The sequence below is a fragment of the Gavialis gangeticus genome, unplaced genomic scaffold (genome assembly GCF_001723915.1).
Source record: "Gavialis gangeticus isolate Ggan-Ray unplaced genomic scaffold, GavGan_comp1, whole genome shotgun sequence".
NCBI lineage: Eukaryota > Metazoa > Chordata > Crocodylia > Gavialidae > Gavialis > Gavialis gangeticus.
Window position 1 is genome coordinate 91083654 of NW_017729024.1, and position 12566 is coordinate 91096219.

Genomic DNA, 12566 nt, shown 5'->3' on the forward strand with positions numbered 1-12566 from the left:
AGAATGTCTTGCAATCCAAAGGTTGTCTAATTGTCTAAAGTGGCAGCACCTTGGATTTGTACAGATCCTCTGTTTAGCAACCACTAAAGATTCCTATGTCCATAGCACAATTTAAAGCACAGATGGAAGTGACGATATTCACTTGATCAGGCTCCAGAAAGCACTCTACAGCTGTGACCCAACAAAAGTGCATGGCTACAGAGCACTTTAAAGACCCCCAATCCCATGCAAATCCAAAATGAAGTGCCTTCAGTAACTTCTGTCTGTGCTGCCTCTCAGCCCTGGTGCTGTTTTCAGAATGGGAGGGTTGAAAAGGAGTGGAGGGAGTTCAGCCTGGGTTTTTTTCTGCCAGTGCTGGAGGGTGAGGCAGGTGTGTTGGACCCCATCTCCCCCCGACACTCTAAACAGTAGCTGGATTCTCCAACATCTGGGACCCAACAGTGAACTTCCTGGGGATCATTGTAACCCATGGCACTTCCTGTGTGGCTCCATGAGTTACAACAGGGAGCTTGTCTTCTGTCTGAGCCTTCTGTCACTTGGCAGTAGACTTATACTGCTTCAGAATCCCTCTCTTACTGTCTTGAACAAAGCTCCAGGACAGCGGTGAATCTGGATAACTAAATTTCCCATAGCTAGCTAGATCAGCATCAACATTCATACTGGACATTCTATTCACCATGACATACAGAAATGTTGCTACTATTCCAAATTTTTGTATGCCTCAAACTGTTATCTTACCTCAAGTCTTTGCTGGCTATTTTCCTAGAAGTTCTATTCCTTTCCTTCCTTTAGTGATGACACCAGTGTTCCTTCAGTGTCTTGATCTTTCCATCTTACATAGCTGACTTGTAGTGCATCCTGTCGCTTGGTAGTTCGTATTAACCTGCTTTTCCTTCTCAATCAGAATAAATAAATAAAGTATTGGTATTTTTTTGCAGTGAAAGGGAGTAGACTGTGCAGTAAGTGAAAGGAGAATGGTTTATGTGGTGTTGGATGATCTTTTTTTCCTTGACCATTTGAAGGCAGTGGTTAGTGCTGCTTATTTTATATTCTGCAAATGCTGGGGTGATCATAAAATCAGAGGGTGGTGATTTTTTTCAGATGGCAAGAGCATTTGATCATTATGTAAGAAAACTGAATAATTGAAATCAGAGATGACCCAAACAGGGTGTAGGCCCAGGGCAAATCAGCCTGTGTGGGGCCTAGACACAAAGAAGCCAGCGGTGGTGGCAGTGGTGGGAAGGGGGGAGTGAGCAGCTGGACGTGAAGCCAACAGCAGCAGCGGTGGCATGGAGTCACCAGTACTACGCAGGCCCTGCAGGAGGGATTGCGGCCACTCTGCCCAGTTCCATGGGGCTCCCCAAAGTGCAAGGCTTGGGGCGGTTACCCCAATTTGCGTCCACCCCCCAGGGATGGCCCTGGTTAAAATTTACAACAGGCTGTTGACTAGTGAGGAGACGCCAGCAGTTGGCAGATTTCCTCATAGGCATTATTCCCAATTTTTTTCTCCAGGAGAAATTTGGCAGAGCTTATGACAACTCTGCTGGATGCCTTATACCAGTACCTCTGTTGCCACACCTGGCTGCAAGTGTCTCTGCCAGTACCCTGTTAGGGCAGTATTGTGAGGGACTCTACTTTGTTCTGTTTGGCATGTCTGGCAAAAGGAGGTGAGGAGAATATCTAAGGGTGTGGGCAGATGTAGATTTGCAAAACTTCAAATCCCATTCACATTTAAAGTGCTTCACATTCAGAGTGCTTCTGCACTGTACAGTCTTCTAGGTGAAGCACTTCAAAATGGCTCTGAGTCTATGCTATGGCAAAGCACAGTGGCTAGGGGGCTGGAAAGCAGAAATCCCAGCAGGCCTTTTGGGTCCAAGTCTCTGGAGGCTCCTGAGGACTTCTGAGTATAGCAGAGAAAGTCCATAGGCTGTTTGCCCCCACTGTCTCCCAGCTTCTGCTTAAATGGGCTTCATCACTTGCCCTATTCTAAGTGGTTACAATTATTGTCTAATGGGGGGTAGGTATTAATTCTGACATAGAGATACCAAGCCCCAAAACAAAGGAACTGAACAGGGTGTGTTAGCATCCCCATTTTATAAAGTAATGGACTAAGCCCACAAGCTCCTGCTTAGGCTGGCAACACATTCTCCAACCACTGGTTTTTAATTTGAACCTTCCCTGTGAGAAGCAAAATGCAAACATGTACACCCCCCACTTCCTTCACCCAAAAAACCATTTTCCTTGCATGGGGAAAAAATGAATAATCATGCTTCACTGAAGTGACATTATGGGCCATTTGTGTGCTGCCAAAGCCTGGAAGGCATGGTGGTAGGGGAGAAGAGGGGACAGATACTGTAGCATTGAACGTTACTTGGTGATTAGGTAGCTATTCATGCTGTTTGGCTTCTGAAGTGTAAGATAGCCTGTGATGTGATAGCCAAGTGCTGAGAGATCCCCAGGTGCTGAGAGGAGGAGGGCTGGTTTGTCAGAGATGAAGGAGGAAGATGTTTGGCAGAGGTGGTGGTGTGGAGTGGGCAGCCAGGTATATAGACAGGATAATAAATTAGGATGGGCGATACTGGTCCATTGGTGACATCAGAACTGTTGTGACCTGACAGCTCTAAGCTTTCTGTTCAGTGACCCCAAATAGGAGGAGGAACTTCCCAAAGTTGCCCTGGCTTTTCTGCTCATGTATGACCAGCATAGAGGCTGGACACTGCTCATGCTCCTCATCATCAGCACCCTCAGAGTTCTCAAAAGCCTCAGTGTTGACCCCAGCACCAGTGAGAAAGTAGGCTTCCATGGGATCATCACCAACTACAATCTGCAATGCCTCTTCATAGTAGTTACAAGTCACCTTGAAGTGTTTGATACCTAACTGACATCACAGGCTATCTTACACTATGCCTACACTGTGCCAACTGCGGTTGTGCTCCTGAGTGGTCTTTCAGAGGTGACGTTGGATGTAGATGTCACTTAATTGTAGTGGTTCATCTTCACCAAGCACTTTTTGTTGTCCCAGATGGCAGGGAGTTCCTGTGCCTACAATGAGGGCTTTTTTTCGCCTGAGAAGGGGCAGAGCTGTGGAAGTAGCCAGAGGAATAACAAGCAGTTTCTGCACCCTGGGTGGCAGCAGATTCTGGCTAATAGTGTCAGTGGCTACCATTTTTATGCCTCCTCTAAATTGGCATCCAGGGCTGGCGGCCCACTTGTCCACCCCTAGTTATGTTATTGGAAGTAACCAAGTATCTCCCCTTCCATGTGCAAGTTGATGATCGACTCACATTAGAGCTGATGTTCTGGTCTGTTGAAATAAACTCAGTGATTTAATTTGCTACTAAATTACATATCTATTGTTCGAATGAAAGTTGTTGATGAAAGTGGTCTGAAAAAGATAATCATATTTGATGGACAGTGTCATGTGTGAAAGGAGGCAAGCTCTGGAAAACATGAGCTTAAACTGTTGCCCTGAGGGGTCAGGCCAAAGCTCAGGATCTCAATATTGCACTGTTAGACAGGAGGGCATGGTGTACAACTGCACATGCACACATAAAAATCAATTAAGCACACACTGACTAGGTGCATACACCCCTATTAGGCATACACACTCACACTACCAGCTCAGGCACATATGTTCAAAATAATTAGTCTAGGTTCACGCACACTACACACACCAAATTTAGACACAATCAGTTACCAGTTACCAACACCTGCACATTCAATACACATATGCGGATTACTAATTCATACACCACACACACACACAATATCTATATCTATAAATATATATGTGTGTATTCACTAATTTACACACATACGACCCACCTACACATACACACACAAATGAATTCCTAAATTGGGTATTGTGATATGTATGTATGTATGTGCTTGGTGTACTTGGGATACCTGGAGAAAGGTTAAGGTAAGAAAGTAGAAGTGTAGGAGGTTAGAGTTACTAGGACCGGGATTAGAACTGGTAGACTACAGGGGCCTGGGCTGAAGAACTGAGGCGGGGGGGAGGTAACTTTAGGTTAATTGATTTAATTGATTAAAAGACAATGCCCAAAGCCTGCGGAACAGGGATGCATGCCTCTGGGACTGGAGCCAGAGCTATGGTGATGTGGAAATCACGACAGGATCACTGCTTGGCTAGCAGAAGCGCTTTATTTTTCACGGCCACAGGAGAAGAAGCAAGGGCGGCCAAATCTCAACACAGGCAGAGCACAGGCTCTGTTATATACTGATAAATCACATACAGGTCAACCTGCACCAGGCTCTTGGCAGTCTGACAGCAACTTGCCTTGGTGTCTGGCTGAGCTAAGTAAATTTTCTCATGCTCTTTCCTGATAAGCTTATTCGAAGGTTGCGGTGTTATTCTTGCTCGGCCTTTACCCATATCACATCTTCCCCACCATCCTGACCCGACATAGTAAAACACTCCTTTCAGTACTTTTCCATCCCTCACCATTCCCCCCTTGTAAGCGCTTGTGCTTACACCTCTACATTCATAAGGCTTTTGACATTTTCTTGTTGTTTGCACTCATAGGCCACTTCCTTGAGCACCGTCATCTGTAACTCGGTCCTAGAGAGCCTAGAAACACTCTGAGCAATTTTTGATAGACAACAGCGTAAGCAACACAGAATCATTTGAATAATAATGAAAATGGGAAAAATGCATAATAAACTTAGGATACACCATTTTAGCAGGGATCCCCCTACATCTGAATGTCCCCCTACCATCCCCACCGATCGAAGGGTTTCTCCTCTGCAACCGCATGGATCACCTGCAACTGCCTTCTTATGGTACGGAGGTCTTTTTCCACTTGTTGGTGCTGATTGATCCAGGTACAGCAAGTGTGATTAATAACAGCACAGACCCCACCCTGGGCAACTAAGAGATAATCCAAAGCCATATGGTTTTTGGTACCCACCTGCCCTATCTGGGTAATTTCATCATTAAGAGCTCCTAAAGCATTGGCGCTGGCATTAAAAAAATTCCTCCATAACTCCTGAAAGGTTTACAATAGCTCTTTCTAATTCAGCTACCCCCAACCAAGGGAGAAATGCCCTAGTAAATTGATGGAATCCTGTGGGTTAGCGAACCAGTGGATTTTCAACAGCTCGCCTAGATCTGGGCAAGCCAGGTGAGAGATTAGACATCTCACGCAGAGAGAGGCCTGGGTATAAGTCAAATTTCAGGACAAGTCTCCCCAGGGTACAGGTGCCAACCCAATGCCAGGGCAAAATCTTGCGGGCATCATTTCTGCATAGCCAGAACAAGCCTGGAGTGGCTACAGTGCTGAGGTCCCTACAGGTTGTGCTCCCAATCTGGCATTTTTGATTGATCTGTAAGGTATAGGAAGGGGCACGTGTGCTCCCCACCCACCTGCATTGAGATATTGATTGGTTACAAGAAGTAGAACCTAACAACACGTAAAATTCAGACCCATTCATTACCAGACTATGGGTGTCCTCCAGGGTTCTATGAATAGTGAGAGACTCATTGGTGCACTGAAGAGTCGTGTTTCCCAGCAGGATCCTAGACATGTAATGGGAGTGATAATCGAAGGCTACTCAACATTTGGGGTAGCGACCCACTGAGTAACCAGCTTTGCCCATCCTACCACTCCAATTGGACCTATAACAGAGGGCTGCTTCAAGTCTAAAAGATGGTTTTCAGCTATCCCAAGTCTTTTTCCATCATTCAGGGATTGACTGCTGTGTTCTACTAGAGTGGGAGGAAAATCTGACGAAGCTGGTATTGGTACTGTTTCTCCGATCCTCAAGGGGAATTGATACCCCAAGCACTGGGATTCCTTTGGCTGGGTGTGTAGGCTCATGTATGCACACCCAGCAATTTGTAAGATTGCCTGCACTAGCAACGCTCTGCCCCAGGAACATAATACTGTTCTCCTCCCATGCCCTGACTAAAACCCCGGGCATGAAGCAGAATAAAAGAAAAGGCAACATCTCGGGGCCTTTTCGAGTGCTATCCCAAACACTGCTGTCCCTGGGAACTTCGAAGGGCTACCCTTGACTAAAACTTCGGCCTCCAGCACGCTACCACCAATAAAATACTGACCACAAGAATACAGAACAGCGTTACCCCCTGGGGAGTTTCTAAATCTACGTAATTATCTGCAACTTCCCAAGGGTTAGTATGATTCATACTAAAGTACTAAAGGCAATTCAACACATAAAACAAAAGTTCATAGCCACAAATAAAACTTGGCTAGCTATGTAGGCTATTCTTCAAGACTTCGTCGTCTGACCTTCACTCACAAGGAACCTCTTTGAGATTTCATTGTCTGATCTTTACTCACAGGAACCCTTTGGATCTTCATGGAAGTATTGCTGGTGAGAGAAGCCTTCCACTCCATCGGGGTGGTTACTGTCTTGCAGTGGGAGATATGGACCCAAGCAGAAACCCCGGCAACTTTCACAGCAGTTGGGGTGGTTAGCAGGACCTGGAAAGGCCCCTTCCACCGAGGCTGCAGGCAATCTTTTCTTTGGTGGACTTTAATCAGGACCCAATCTCCCGGTTTGACTGGATTGACAACCGAGTCACCACCTAGAGACTGATGCTGTGCTGTGGCTTTAACCTGCAATAAGATAACTTTGAGGGCCTTGGTCAGCCCCGGTTTTGGGTGTCTGTAATGGTGAGAGTTGCTGGTTCTGCAGGGTCTTTTGTTTTTCAAATGCTGGTCTTGTCTCTGTTCCTGGGTGGGGTCCATGGTTCTTGGATGAATCAACGCGAGGTGATGGCCCAGTCGTTACAGGCCATTCAGTAGAGGCTTGCTACCATTGTATTTCAATCATGCCCAATCATTCTCATTCATTGGGGAACCAATTTACATGGGAGGGGTACAATGAATCATATTTTTGCAACATGGGATGCCCAGGCAGAGGACAGAAGATAGGGGCTTGACATATAAAATGGAAACTTGACATGACTTTGGTTCACTTACAGACACAGGTCTAAACCATACAATATCCATAAGAAACAATAAAAATCAATACAAAAATGATACTAATACAATATACAACATTAAAAATCAATACAAACCTAATAATACTATAATATAAACCAGTGGTTATCCAAAACCAAAAACTTGCTACCAAAATAAAAATGTTTAAAGCTTATCCTAAGTTTGAGCTCACTTATACTTATCTATAGGGAACAGAGAGGGAGAGAAAAAGTCAGAAATGGTTGGGGAAGCGGAACGAATGCAATAAAAAAAAAGAATGAAAAAACTGGGGGTTTTACTACAAAACTAAGAGATCCAGCTATTTGGTTTATCAAAAGGATAGAGTTAGAACAGATTGATATAGCTAATTAAATTCGTTTTGTCTCCCCAAAGTTACATAAGATAAAGGTTTGGTCCATAGTATTTTTATACCAATGTTGCTAGCAAGTTTGGAACTGTTTCCTTAAAACCTTAGAACACTGCCCATCTTGCTGGGAGAAATGCTTTGCTATTGTACTTCCTTAAAAGCACCAGAAGGCCAAACTTCTGAGGAACAGAGATTGGCTGGTAATGAACCCTATGCTTTGATTGTATCATCTAGTTATACTTTTGATCAAAAAAGAAGATTGGCAATGAAAAAAGAAGAGCACAATCAATGATGTTACACTTTTAAGAAGATGCATAGTTCTCTACTTGGTTAGTCTGACTCAAACACATTCCTGATTTTTTCTGATTCTGGAATACACGTTTCTTAAGATGTATGCTGAGGTAGTTGCACCCTGTCTAGTTAAAATGGAAAGATGTTAATAATTATGCATAGAGTATTTTAGGAATAAATTACTTCAAAATTACAATACAAACAAAGATCCAAAGGTTGATAATGAATGAATGCTGCTCATTTATTTGCTACAGGAAACCTTTAAAAATTATTTGTCAAATTTGGTTGTAATTTATGTGGCATGAATAGTGATGATTAAATCTGAGAGATCAAATTGAAAGCAGTAGATAGTTTGGCTTCAATAGACTATGGATTTCCCCCATGAAGTTTCTCAGAGATGAGAATTCTTGTGGATGATATCTTTTACTGTTTTGAAAGATTAAGGAAATAGAAGAAATAATCTAGCTTTCCCTGATTGCACATCTGAGAAGATGTGCTAGGAGTCCTATATTTCTTTCTTTTTGAAAAGCAAGGTCCCTAATATGCAGATTAAAGTGGTGCTTTCTAATCATTAAAATTATGGTCTTACATTAAAAAGGTGTCATTCATGCATTTAGATAACAAAGCAACTTTAGTTTCTTTGATTGTACAAAGCATATTCTACATTGTTTGTAATTGGTAGGTGTTCATCAGCCACTTTTTAAATAACAATTTGTAGTTGCACATTATTTTCATCTTCTGATCTCATGCCTGCTTACAAACAAGGGCATTCTCTCCATTTTAGAGCAGCTAATTAGCACGCAGTAAGGTTGTATGATTCTCCTAGGTTACAAAGCAGTTGTGGCTAGACAGTTAGAGGCTAGTAGCTGGGTAATCGGCACAGCGTATCTGACTACAGCACTGCTTTGCACTAGATGGACACCCCTAGAGTTTCACCACTAGGAATCTCTGCTCTAACCATTAGCTTGCCTGTAATAATTCTTTCCCAACCTGAAACCATTTCGTGATTTCGGAGAGTAACTGAAATGCCACATGCGGTTGAAATAATAATACCACAGAGTTAGAATGAATCATGGCTTCTAATTCTGTATTTGTGAAAGGTACTTTAGCAATATTCAACACTTCTTTTCCTTGTGTTTCTTATATAATATTAAACTCTTCCTCCCTACTGACTTGTTGGGCACTGGAGAACAAGGAGAGCAGAGAAATAAATATAGGGAGGATATTTGTTGGCTCATCTTGATGCTGCTAATGTGAAATTTTGTCTGGATCAGCAACAGACTGTATTGTCTACTTCGTAGTAATTTCTGATGGATGGATGCTGCCTGGTTTTGTGCATTCCCTCCCCCACACACTTTTTTCCTCAGCTAACTGTCATTTGCATAATGAGCACTAATGACTATCTTGCCTCTCATTTTCTTAGCCCAGAAGCAGACTTGCTTGTGTCAGCTGTAAAAAGGCAATTTGGCATCTCTGTTGTAGAATATTTATTGGAAATTTCACATGATAGATGAATTGAGTGTGATTTCCTGTCTCCTATTCTCTTCTCTGGCAGTGGGAACTTGCTTCTTTTGAAGACAATGGCAAAACTTCAACTAACTTCAGTGGAGCAAAGTTGAGCACTAGTTGCTTGAAGAAAGCCAATGAGTTAAAACAGCGTGGTTGTACCTATAGTTTCCAATTAAAAATAAGACCCATTGTACTGGACACTGTGTGCATATGTAGTAAGAAGACAAGGTTTTTTGGGTAAATGTGATATCTTTTATTAGACTAGATAATAGTTGGAAAAAATGTTCTTTACAAGCTTTCAGGCACAAACATCCTTCTTCAAGCTTTGGGAGAGTCTGCTGGTGTTTGTGTACTTTCCTGGCTGGAATAGAAACTTAAACCAATATGCTAAATGCAGGTCTGTGAAAATGCAAATGTGTGGCACAGAAGATCAGAGGGGATGGGAGTTAATAGATGTGAGACAGGTAGGTGGGGGAAGGGAAGATGTAATAAGAAGTAGTCCCTGACCTTCTATCTAAATATATAGTTGGGAGTTGGGGAAGAGAGACAGAAGTTGCACAGCAGGTCATTAGCCAGGGTGGGGAGTAAAACCCAGGTCTTTTGACTCCCTGTTTAGCATGCTAACCACTGAACAATACTGCCTCTCAGAAATCATGCCCTTTTTGTACTCTGAAGACATTCCAAACAGTGTGCTACCATCCCACTTCCATTGCCATTCAATGTGCAGCTTTCTTTTCATAAGTCACTTGTCCACGCTTGCACCAGCCTATTTTCAGAACAGAACAGAAACAGAAGCCAATTTTCTTGCATCTCACTCTGTCTCTTAATCACAAGGCTGCCACTCCTCTCCATGTCAGTCAGCATATTGGATATATTCTGATAGCAGATACTCCTTTCATGTTTAACATTGATAAAATATTACTTTTGTTTCTATCCTACATGACAACTTTTCCCCAGGTCCTTCAGAAGGCTCCCTGCGGGTCCAGAGTAGTCCCACCAGGGGGTGAGGGAAGTAGATGGAAGTAAAAAAAAAGGATGCATAGATGTCGTAGGCTTAATGTGGGATATTTAATTCTATTAGCAAAGATAATGGATGGAAAAAGGATAAGCCAGCTGGACTGTTGAACTCCAGCTATATTTACAGGGCTTGCAGTCAGGACAAAAACGTGTGTTCACTTAAGCAAAGAACATTTTTTCTCAGGTAATTAAGAGAGAAACCTTTTGGGGTCAAGTGTTTCCCCAAAATAGTATGACACTGAAGGCATCTTCCTCTCCCTTCGCTCTCACTCCTTAAGCAAATCCAGGAGGGCTTGCAGGGCCCTGGATTTATTGAAAACGTCACCAGGAACATCAGACTATCCACCCAGTCTTCACAGCTACCTTGCTGCTGCAGGTCCTGAGTCTTCTCCCTGCTGGGGCTTTCCCTCCATGGCCCTCCATCTCTGAATGAGGGGACGGCATCTGAAAGCAGCACCCCCCACCCTTCCTTCAAGCAACAGTTCCATGAACTTCCTACCTGGAGCCTGTCCAACAATCTCACTTCCATTTGCCGTTTGTGGTCTGGTTCTTTAGGCAGGTAACCTCCTTTAGGACTGTCCTCAGCCTCACTGATAACCACCTCTTTCATCCTCAGCTATCACAGCTCAAAAAAGTAGCTACAACCAAGGAAGGTAGATGCTCTGTCTTTTAACCCCATAGATCCTGTCACTGAGTGGGATGTATAGCTCCTATTATACACTTAATCTCTAAGGCTGTGTCCAGATGAACGTGGATGTTTGGTTCCCTGGGGACAACTAGCAGTGGGGCACCTTGTGCTGTAACAAGAAGCCCCTTTTTGCCTGCACCCTCCCATTTTGTGCATTTCTTTTTCCTTCTAAGTATTGGCAGAGACCTAGCGCACTCATTGCATAGGTGTGGCAAAGCTCAGAGCAAGTCAGAAAGCTGAAGTGGCTTTCTGTAGGAGGAACCTACAAACTACATCTACATATCAATTGAGGTAAGTGTCACTAGAGGAAACAAAAGAACAAAAATATCCACATCAAAGAAAAGCCTGTAAGAGACAAGGAAAGCCAAGGCGCATTGAAAACATGACTGTAAATATATAGTGGTGAACACATTCCCCCTTTAATTAAAACCTATTTCCTAAAGACAACTTCCCATATCTGTCTAAAGTTTATGCTAAATCAGTCTACTGCATCTAACCTAACTCACTTACTGCCCCAGTGGCCTTTGATCCTCACTACCTCGCATTGCATTTTTATATTTCATCTGTCTCATCTTTACCCTGGCATTCTGTACTTTATATTCTATACCTTTTAACTTTTAGCACATGCAGTGCACTGCTAGTTGTTGGGGAACCCCTGTGCCACACACCCTCTGGCATGCAGCAGGTTACCTCAGGTGTGGTAGGGAAGGTTGGGGCCAGCAACTGTGTTGGCCTCAGTCAGAGCTGACCCAAGCAAGGTGCGGGGCTCTGGGCAAATCAGCCCATGAGAGGGCCCGTCTCCAATCTGATCCCGCGTGCCCCATATCTGAAAAAGCTGCTGCAGCCATTGGCAGCATCAGAGTTGGTGGGGGGGAGGGGGTAATGGGCGGCTGGACACAGCTGCTCTGCCTGGCTCTGCGGGGCCCCAGGGTGGTTGCCCTGATTCTCTCCCCTAGGGATGGGCCTAGCCTCAGCAGCCTTACCTGGGGTCCTAGGGGCTGGGGAAGCTGAAACCATGTTGCTCCTGCAGCTGGCCAGGCAGCTGGCTCTCTGCGGCTGTATGGCTCTGGCTGGCCAGGCTCAGGTTTTGGGCAGTGTGTGCTGCTTCCATGTGTGCCGCCATGCTTTTTTCTGCACAGGTTTTTTGACCTCTGGATCGTCACAGGTCAAAACCAACCAATAACAACAACAACAAAAAGAAAAAAGGAAGAAAAAAAAAGAACAAACAAACAAGCCCCTGTACTGCAAGATACCAGCATGGGAAATGCCTGAATGTGCCGTGTGTGGTGCTGCAGACAGGTTTGTAGCGCCAAGTACTGCACAGCCACACTTATTTGGACACAGCCTAAGATGCTACCCTACCCTGCCTTCTGCCTCCCATTATACAGTTAAACTTTTTTTTATTTACAGGCATTTTTCTGTGCTTTATGAATTTACTTATTTCCTTGGAAACTTATTTGTCCAAAGGCAGCATAAATATTTCCCTATTACCTCACGTTAAGCCTGGCTGTGACCTAGAGAAAATGTTTTGGAAAGCAAGAAGGGGAGTTTTGCCTTCATGGCCTTCTTAAACCTTGGCCTTTTGATTTAGATCAACACTGCAAGTGCCTACCATGATGATTATCACTATTTGTTTAGTCAGGATTTAATTCTTAAGCAAGTCATTCTGCACAGACCACGGCACAGGAAGTGTAGTGAAAATAGATACTTTTCTCTATGTTTCTTT